This window comes from Talpa occidentalis, unplaced genomic scaffold (genome assembly GCF_014898055.3).
Source record: "Talpa occidentalis isolate TD23 unplaced genomic scaffold, MPIMG_talOcc4v2.1 talOcc4.4, whole genome shotgun sequence".
In the NCBI taxonomy this organism is placed as follows: Eukaryota; Metazoa; Chordata; class Mammalia; order Eulipotyphla; family Talpidae; genus Talpa; species Talpa occidentalis.
In genome coordinates, this window is record NW_023604295.1 from 112,964,108 (window position 1) to 112,973,938 (window position 9,831).

General features: G+C 41.7%; 1 long non-coding RNA gene across 2 annotated transcripts; it reads left to right on the forward strand.

The window, feature by feature from the left end:
- Positions 1-833: 833 nt before the first annotated feature.
- LOC119256957 (uncharacterized) lies at positions 834-8,846 on the forward strand. 2 transcript variants are annotated; one of them, XR_005127938.2, is made up of 5 exons: positions 834-1,111; positions 5,768-6,014; positions 6,878-7,021; positions 8,376-8,515; positions 8,710-8,846. It is a non-coding gene; the product is annotated as an uncharacterized LOC119256957 (long non-coding RNA). The 2 variants fall into 2 exon arrangements; XR_005127939.2 differs by having other exon boundaries at positions 6,881-7,021.
- Positions 8,847-9,831: the final 985 nt, after the last annotated feature.

The window sequence follows — 9,831 nt, forward strand, 5'->3', positions numbered from 1 at the left end:
ATATCCTGAAATATTCTCTTTCAGATATGAAGGAGAAATGAAGGTTTTCCCAGACATAAGTTGGAGTTGAAGGAGTTTGCCAACTCTAGACCTGCCCATTAAGAAATACTGAAAACAGCTCCAGTATTTAAATCAAAGGGATGAAAGTCCACAAATAATTGCACAAGAAAACAGAACCAGAGTATTAAAGCTAAAATGAGAGTAGCAAGATGTTGGATACCAGTAATCACCTTAATGTCAGTGAACTGAACTCACCAATCAAAGGGCACAGAGTGGCAGGCTGGCTCAGCAAACACGACAAGAAGCCAAAAGCCAGACGGAATCATTAGAAATGGCACCCTTCATGAGCCCTGGAATTATGCCTTGGCTCCCCTCACACATGCACATACACCAGGGAGAGACTGGAGGGATCAGAGCTCCTGAGAGTCTGCAGGGAGGTGTTGAATCTTGCAGTGGTTATCTGTTGGTACATAACAGTTGGTCTCACAACTTTGTGGTTTAAAGCAACAAAAATGTATTATTTTTTTCATTTTGGTAGATCATACATTTGAATAGTTTTGGCTGAGGATCGTTCATGAAGTAGATGCGACAATATCAGTTGAGGCTTCAGCACTCTGCAATCTTGACTAAAGCTGCACATGAACTGCTTCTAAGTTCACTCAGTGGTGTTCGCCTGAAGGCCTCAGTTCTCACTCCATAAAGCTGCTTGAGTGTCCTTGTAATATGGCAGTTGCCTTTCCTCAGGCAAGCAATCCAAAAGAAAGAAAAAAGAGGAAGCTACATGCCTTTTATGACCTCATCACAGAAGTCACACTCTGTCACTTCCACCTAACTCCATTATAAATGAGTCACTAAGTTCCGACACTCAAGAAGGAGTATTAAGACACATCAAGAATTCACAAGAATGTTTTAAAAACAATGCATTTTTTACTCTGGTTACAACTTACTTATATTTCTGTAGCATACAAGATATATTTACTGTCCTCCCAAGAACACGTTTAATGACTGAAATCCAGGACGTTGTCATATAAATGAAATCAAGGAATGAACATAACTTCTCAGACATATTCCTCAAGTACAGCTCCTTAAGTATTTTAAAGGAGGATCCCAGGTAGTGTTTTGATGCTTACTATTGATTTGATTCTACTGTACTGTATGCTGACTTCTTAACACATTTAAATTCAATATGAACATCCTGTTTAAGTCTTCATTCTAGAATTATTTTTACATAGTGTTTTCTTATTGTTAAATTTTAGGAGGAATGGTAAGATTATTTTAAGATTGGATATTAGACCTGGGTAATGCAACGTGTGTTGATTGATGATAGGATCCCTCAGTACACACATTTCTAACTATCTGATCAGGACTGGAGAGAGACTTCAAGTGCATTAAAAGCCACTAACAAGGAAAGCCCTGACTTTAAAGGGTAAATTATGGGGTTCTTACAAATGTACTTTGTTGGGGTCATTATTACTTTGTACATTTGAATACAGGCACAACACCTGAGAAGAAAAAAAAAAAAGATTTGGAAGCTTGTCCTGGGAAACTAGCTCTCTAGATGGATCATAGAGCAAAGGGAGAGAGTGACTTGAATCTATTTCTGGGGTGGAAAGTTTGTGGGGGAAGGGGAGGACAGTAGGATAGTAGAATAAATGAGGACAGTTGTTAGAAGCCACCAAATGCTGACACGTGCTTTGATTTAATATGGGAATGATAGGAAGGTATTATGTTCCAAACCAGGAAGGAGGAAATAGGCAATTAGAGCACAGGATTGGTCTGGGGAGAGGAGTAGCAACTGCCAAATTAATTCATTTGCTTCGGGAATAAGAGACTGCTGGTGAGACACTGGCTCTAAGGAGGGCTTGTTGTAAAGAGATAATTTCCAGGCCCCAGAGTTGAAGACATGAGTCTTTAAAAATAACCCCACCATCCTCTACTATTGTTCCCTAAATTTCCTGGGTCTCCAGCCTTCCCTGAGTGGTCTAGTATCACAGACGTGCTTAGCCTGTTCTGTCTATGCGGTGTAAGACTGAGAAGCACAAATCAGGCCATCATCATGGAAAGATAGTCTTAAACCCAGATACTAAAAGACAAGCTGCATTTCTCATTGTTTTGCTCTCCTTCGGCGAGGACTCTAGAGTACACGTTGAATAATAACTATGCAAGAAATTACCAGCATGAGTCAGCCTTATTACAGATGAACAGTTCGTCACTAATGTATTTAACTCAAGTTCTTGTTCTAATGAATTAACTGCACTTAAGTGGCCTGCAGCTGAGAACTTGTTTTGGGAAAATGGCTTGGGTACAAATCCCATCTGTAATCACCCCTGTAAAACATTTAGTACTTGTGCAATATTTAAATCAAGGATTCATTTCAATCCCATTGTCAGAACATCTTAAAGGAATATAAACATCTTGTGATTTTTAAAAATATATCACAACCATCAATGCATGCAGATGACCATTAGGGATAAGTAAAAACAAATGTAAAAGGCCTCTATAATTGGGATCTATTTTCCCATTCGGGCTGTGAATGCTATATCCCTGTGCAGCTTGATTACTGTGCCAGAGAAAAGGAGGCACAAAATCACATTGTAGAATGTTCTAAATTCTGTAAAGTCTAATAACTATTATTTGATTTATCCAAGGTGTATGGAAAGGAGCTACATATGTCTAAAGTGATTCTTGGGAGTTAATATCAGAAATGCCATAAGATCATCTAATGTGCAGTTCATCATGCAGTAATTTGAGCAGCATTTAGGAGCCTCCTGTCACTTCCTGGAAGGAAAGCCTATAAATAAACACTGTTTAAAGTGCTTTGTCTATGAGCTAACAATGTCAAGGATGTCTAGAGAGAGTCAAAGGTTCTCTAAGAACCCACAGCTAATTCCTTTGGTCAGGAAGCAGAGACACAGTTCTCACTTGAACTCGCTTTAAGAGGGTCCGGTCAGGCTCTGCTGGCCTTGAGTTTAAAAAGGACTTTCTGCAATGAACCTGAAGTTTCAATAATACACAGAAATGTAGATGCTACTTGTAGGGTAAGGAAAAATATCAGGCTTTTCTGCCCTCCTGCCATCAGGATAGATGATGGATCCTTGCGGTCCTGAATGCATGCCTGATGGTGGGCACCTAGAATAGGGTGTGGGCATAGGTAGATGGGATTCACCTAGGCTAAGACTGTGCTTTTAAGGGCGGCGTCACGGGGACACCAGGAGCAGCAGAAGCTGAAAAAGAGAAGCCGAGAGAGAAGCAAAAAAAGCAGAAACCGAGAGAAGGCTGGAGAGCCCATAGAGTGAAGACCTGCTGGGGGCTGGGAGGCCTGCCATCCTCTGCCTGCCGTGTACCTGGTAATCCCAATAAAAACCTGCAAAAACCACTGAGGACTCTGACTCCTCCTTTACCCGGTCTGCATGGGATCCTAGAAAACCTGCACTGTGTCCACTCCTGCCTCTCACAATTGGCGTAGTCGGCAGGATGATCCATGCAGACGGGTATGGAGCCTTCCGAAGACCTGGAAGGACTAAGGAGTAACAGACTGTGTTTGACTGTGACGATGCCGGAGACGCCATGGAGGCACAGAAGGTGGACACCGTCTGGGAGCTGCGGGACAAGACCTCAGCTGGAGGAGGAGATGCCCGAGAGGACCAGTCAATGACCCCTGAGGCAGCAGAATCATCGGCGAAAAGAGGACCATGATTCAGAGCTCTCCAGTGCTGATGCAGGGAGAGGTCTGATGGACTTGGGCTAATGGAGTTGGACTGACAATCCCACCAGAAGGCGGAGGAACTTGCAGGTTGATATATTTTTGGGACCCTGGGGATGGAACAGTTTTGTTTGTAAACCCCAGGAGATGGGAATCTAGGGGTGGCCAGTAGGCAAAAAAGCAGCCTGTGTATGCCCAGCAGTTAGGTGGAGGAGAAAAGCCAACTGAGAAGGCAAAAGCTGGTACTGATGCTGAGTTTGAGAAGCCCTGAGCGGCTGTTAAGCAGCCCGAGTATGCTGAAGACCTGTGAGTCTCGTAAAATCACCTGTGGGTGATGTCCTGCTTATTCTCGAGTGAGGGTGGGTTGCTGAGGAATCCGTCCTTGGGGGATGGGTGGGGAACATGGCTTGGGGTGGAGCCCAAGCAGAATGTAGAGTTTGGATCCCTGACCCATGTGTTGTGCAGTGGGTTGGCCTGAGTGCAGGTGTCTGCGAGTTTCATTGGTGGCTATGAAGGCCGAATGTTGGAGAGACTGCAGACAGAAACCCTGAGGGTTGGTGATTACCCCCAACAGAATAGAATCGCCAATCCCAGACTGAGTGCATCCTGCGGGTGGATGCGGTGTGTGGCTTGTAGCCGAGACTACAGCCAGAGAAGGCCAGGAAGCACGACGGCTCCTGGTGTGTTACAGTAGATGCCGTGAGTGATTCCCCTCCCTTGTATGAGCAGTGCCTTTGGCAGCAGATGTAGTGGTTCATCTGCTGGTACCAATAATTGTCTTTTGCATAGGTTGGGGCCCTACCTGGACTTATTTGTGTTCTGTTGTATTTTGCTATATTGTGATGTATTTGCTTTTGTGGGCCATGGCTGCATTGTTTATGTTTGCTAAGAAAATTGTATATATATGTAGATTATCTGGCAGAAAACCCTGAGGGGGTGGACTGTAGGGTAAGGAAAAATGTCAGGCTTTTCTGCCCTCCCTCCATCAGGATAGATGATGGATCCTTGCGGTCCTGAATGCATGCCTTTTGGCGGGCTCCTGGAATAAGGTGTGGGCATAGGTAGATGGGATTCACCTGGGCTAAGACTGTGCTTTTAAGGGTGGTGTCACGGGGATGCCAGGAGCAGCAGAAGCTGAAAAAGAGAAGCCAAGAGAGAAGCAAGAAAAGCAGAAACAGAGAGAAGGCCGGAGAGCCCATAGAATGAAGACCTGCTGGGGGCTGGGAGCCTCCCAGCCCCCCAGTACCTCTGCCTGCCGGAAAATTGTACAAATTTTAATTTCAGTATGTTAAAAGAGAAGTCTGTAACTTGGATGGTGTCCAGAGATGAAAAAAGAGAGATGGTGAAAAGGTAGGGAAAATAATAGTTCCTAAAAAGGTAGAGGACTGAGATTTTTTCTGAAGATGGTAACCAGAAATTTCTTTAAAATTTATCTATCTGCGGGCCTCCCCAGTGGCACAGCGGTTGAGTGCTGGGTTGTGAAGCTGCCTGCAGCCTCTGCAGTGCTAGTTCGATCCCCAGCTGCTGGGTGAGGGTCCCACGAGGCGCACAGACCTCTCCTGCCGCCCGCTGTTCCCCTCAGCAGTGTACTTCGTCAGTCTGCCTGTTCTGTTCCCGCTCTGGCTCTGGTGAATTCTCTTACCCTCCCATGCTTCTGACTGTACCCAGTGCTTGTATAAATAAATAAATAAATCTTAAAAAAAAGAAAACTGAAAAGGAAAAAAAATTCATCTATCTTCTATGGCAAATATCTTAAGGATAGATTGAAAAGTTGTACTAGAAATGGTATATACTATATTTGAATTTAGATAGAGCACAAGAAAAATGTGCTCTCTGGTTTGAAAGCTTTTCAAATGTAGGAAGTCACTGGGAATGATAGGGATTCCCCCTTACCCCCAACAGCTTGTTGTTTGCAAATCACTTGTATCATTGTGAGAACTGGCACTCACTGGGCCATTCCCACAATTAGCCTGTGATCTTAGTTCAGTCTTGGTAAAATTTCCTCTAGATACTGATGCATATTCCTTACCAGCAGTTCATTAGTTGTGATCGTTTCTTTCCTAGTCCTGTCCAGAGGGGAAACTTTTTCTACTGAGTCTTCACCTACCTGACATCATATTAGATTCAGATCTTCTGATGTAGCTGTACAAGGTATGGAACACTGAGATTCTGCAGATGTATTCTCATTCAGCCCCAGTCCTGTATTTCTGAACACCAACCTCCTTCATTTTACATACTGTCGAAGAGCAGCACAAACATCTTTAACCTACTGGCCAACTAAATTTCCTTTCTGACTACACTTGCTAAGGAGGTAAGTCACACAGCCTGCAAAAGAAGTAGTGATTAATTCTGCTACCCTTCATAACTGAACTTTCACCAAGGTAAAGATCTTTTGACAAGATCATTAATGTGATTAATCTAACATTTGTAATATGTGTCAGGATGATCTTTCTTTCTTTCTTTCTTTCTTTCTTTCTTTCTTTCTTTCTTTCTTTCTTTCTTTCTTTCTTTCTTTCTTCCTTCCTTCCTTCCTTCCTTCCTTCCTTCCTTCCTTCCTTCCTTCCTTCCTTCCTTCCTTCCTTCCTTCCTTCCTTCCTTCCTTCCTTCCTTCCTTCCTCTCTCTCTCTCTCTCTCTTTCCTTCCTTCCTTCCTTTCTCTCTCTCTCTTTCTTTCTTGTCTTTCTCTCTCTTTCTTTTCTCTCTCTCTTTTTTCTCTCTCTCTCCTTCCTTCCTTCCTTTCTTCTTCTTCTCTCTCTCTCTCTTTCTTCATTTATTTATTCATGCAAGAACTGGGTACAGGTCAGAGGTGTGTGTGGGGGGGGGGTAAGAGAATTCACCAGAGACAGAGTGGGGCACAGAACAGGCAGACTGACTGAAATACACTGCCTAGGGGAGCAGTGGGCGAGTCAGGGAGGTCTGCTGAACCATGTGGGTAGCTCCCTGGCAGGCCGGGGATGGAACTCCTGCTACAGTGGCTGTGGATAGCTTCATAGGTTGTGTCTTAACCCCTTTGCACCACCAGGGAGGCCCAGTATATATGCATTTATACAACATTTCTGAATGAATGAATGAAAGTGTTTTAAAAGTAGTGTTTTAAATACACAAATGACTCTCAAATCACATTCAGTGGTAAAACATGTATATTGGTTGTTACCTTGATTCTGTCTTTTCTCAGTAGGTCACCAAAGATTTTTGAATTCAGTAAAGAATGTTTTTTCCATCTTGAATCGGTAATCAATGCTACCTTCCATCTACCCAAAAACCATGAACCACAGTAATCAAGAAATATGCCTACCATTGAAGAATTACGATAACGCAAGTATAATTCTCTAAATAATGAATCAAAGACTCCCACTGTATCTACTGTATCTTATTGAATCACTGCACATTTTAAACTGCTCTGTGGTGTGTTTAACAAATCTTTAACCATGTCCCAAGGAATTACTCATAATTTAGTCTGAAATACTTAGCAATTTCATAAAGTTTTGCATTCTGGCTCTAAAGTGAACCTTTAGAACAGAACTGAAATGTTAAATGTGTTTTATGTAAGTAGAAGTGATATGAATTCATACATTGCTAAACGTTTTTATACTTCTTTCCACATAACCATTAATGCTTTCTTCTTGCACGGCCATTACCTTTTGTTGTAGGCAACAGATATTAAGCCCCTTGCTGCTCTTTGTAATGAAGCCTATATATACGATAGCATAAAAGAAGCTATTGTAGAAGAAGCTTTTACAGATGCCTCGTTGGTATCTTGGACTGGCTGAATATTACCGTTAATAACCTTGCAGGGGTAGAATTCAGAATGTCAAGGAAATTGAACTGTCATTGCTTGCTGGCTAGGCAAAATCACCCATACTAATTGGAAGGATAAATTATTTTAGGGAACAGGATAAAAGCTAGAAGTTGTCATGAAATCATGTGTCAAACAACCATGGAAGCTGATTCTCTCTTCTATTTCCCTTGTCTGTTTCCCTTTCTATGACCTTCTATTCATTTTCTGCCTCAGCTTCCTCAACAAAATTCACATTGCTTTCACCCCCTCCTGGTCCAGCTTCCTTTCCTGAGGTGTTGATTGTCAGCAGATCCAGCCCCTCCGACTGGACGCACCTGTTCCTTTTGTTTCTGCTCCATGCAGACAAGTTCACTGAAGAGGAGTAGGAGTAATGAGAATTATGACTGAGATCCGTCCCATTGTTCTATATCCATCTACTGCACAGCTTGCTTCTAGTGCGTTAATCTGCAATCTTAATTTAGAAAACATCTCATGTTTGTCTCTGGGAAGAAAAGTTTACGGCAAAAGGAAATACTGGAAAACTTATTTTATGGGATTTTACACAAGGTTGTGAAAACACTTTAGTCTCTTAACATAAGGTGGCATATTTAACTTAGTATATTCATTTTCTGCTGCTTCAGAGTAACTGACATTTCTTTACTTCACAGCTCTGTGGGTCAGGAGCCTGGGCATGGCTGAACTGAGCCCTCCGCTCACAGAGCTACAATAAGAGTGTGGCTCTAGTTCATGCCCTCATCATTTATCGAGTCTATGGAAATAGCCTCTTAGCTGCTCTTTCTGTATTTACCATTGCCAGAATGCTGTGTATAAACTAAAACATAGCACCATGCCACTACTGCAGGACTTTCAATAATTTCCCTTTGCCCCCAAACAGAAGACCATCTTTAGCATCGTATGCAGCCCTGTCTACATACATGTCTCCAGCTGTGCTCCAGCCTGACTCCATCATTCCCAATCTCCCTTTCCCATTTGCTGCTACTGAATGTCACATCAGCCTCAATTTTGTGGAAGAAGGTAGTATTTGTTCAAAATGTGTGTTGTCACACCCTCTAAGAGGATCATGCTTCCCTTCTCTATCATGTTAGGCTGGGTCATGTGACTTTTTTGCCAACAAAATATGGATGAAAGTGACAATGGCCACTTCAAACAAAAATCTTTAAGAAACACCAAATGATTTTGCCATTTATTCTTTTTCTCTTTGCCCTGAGGCCATTATGTCCCAGATGAGGACTGCACCTTCTGCTTGGGTCCCCAAACGAAGAGGATGTAGAACACAGCTACAGTGAATGAACAAAGCTACAGTGAATGAACAAGGAAAATCAATGTGAACGAGAAATAAACCTTTATTGTAAATCATTAAAGTCTGGAGGTTGTTTGCTAATCTAGTATCATCTAAGGAAATCTGACTAATATGAAAATTGGTGACTTCATTAAAAATGAACTAAAATACGTAGCTTCGTCTTATGGACCACTACTGGGTGTGGTGAAACTGAGGAAATATGTTCACATGCATAATACTTTAATGTGAACAAAATGATGATTTGTGCTTTCTTAAACTTCCGTAAGGTCCTTGAGGGCGGGAATTTCATTTTGTTACTCATTTTTGTGTTCTGAAAGCACTGAGTACATTGTATATGATAGATGTTCAATAAATATTTGGCATAATTAGCTTATTCCCATTATAATATATATTACAGTCTATATACATCTTTATTTGTTTTCTTTTTTATTTGCTTCCTCCCAAAAATGGAAGGCAAGTTCCAAGAAGGAAGGAAGTTTGCCTATCTTGTTTACAGCTATATCAGTAGCATTTTGAATAGTGCCTGGCACTTAAATCTTTGCGACATGACTGAATAATATATGTAAAACTATTTTGCATGTTGTGGGTACTCAGAAAAAAATACATCTGGGATAGGTACAAGTTCATATGTGTAAGACAAAGGTTAATTTCCTTCCAAATCAGCTTCTCTTTCTATTTATAGAGAAGAAAATTCCATGCAAGAAGAACACATTTTGGGACTCGAGAAATATCCATCAGAAAAGTTGCATAATCATTGCTATTCCTCTCTGGGTAGATTTTTTAATCTAATGCAGCATAAAAAAGTGTCTCATTGAATGACATAAAGCATTATCCAAAGCACAGAGGGTATCTTAGAAGGTAGGTTTAGACATACTGTAATATGATTACATTGTTTTGAAGTTTCATTACTTTTCATCTGAATGAATATGAAGCCTAGAATATTAATACAATGAAGACTGGCAGTTGATGACCTTATGAAAGCTGCTCCAAGCTGCTGCTAAAACATGGGCTGTGGTACTTCCAAATTTCA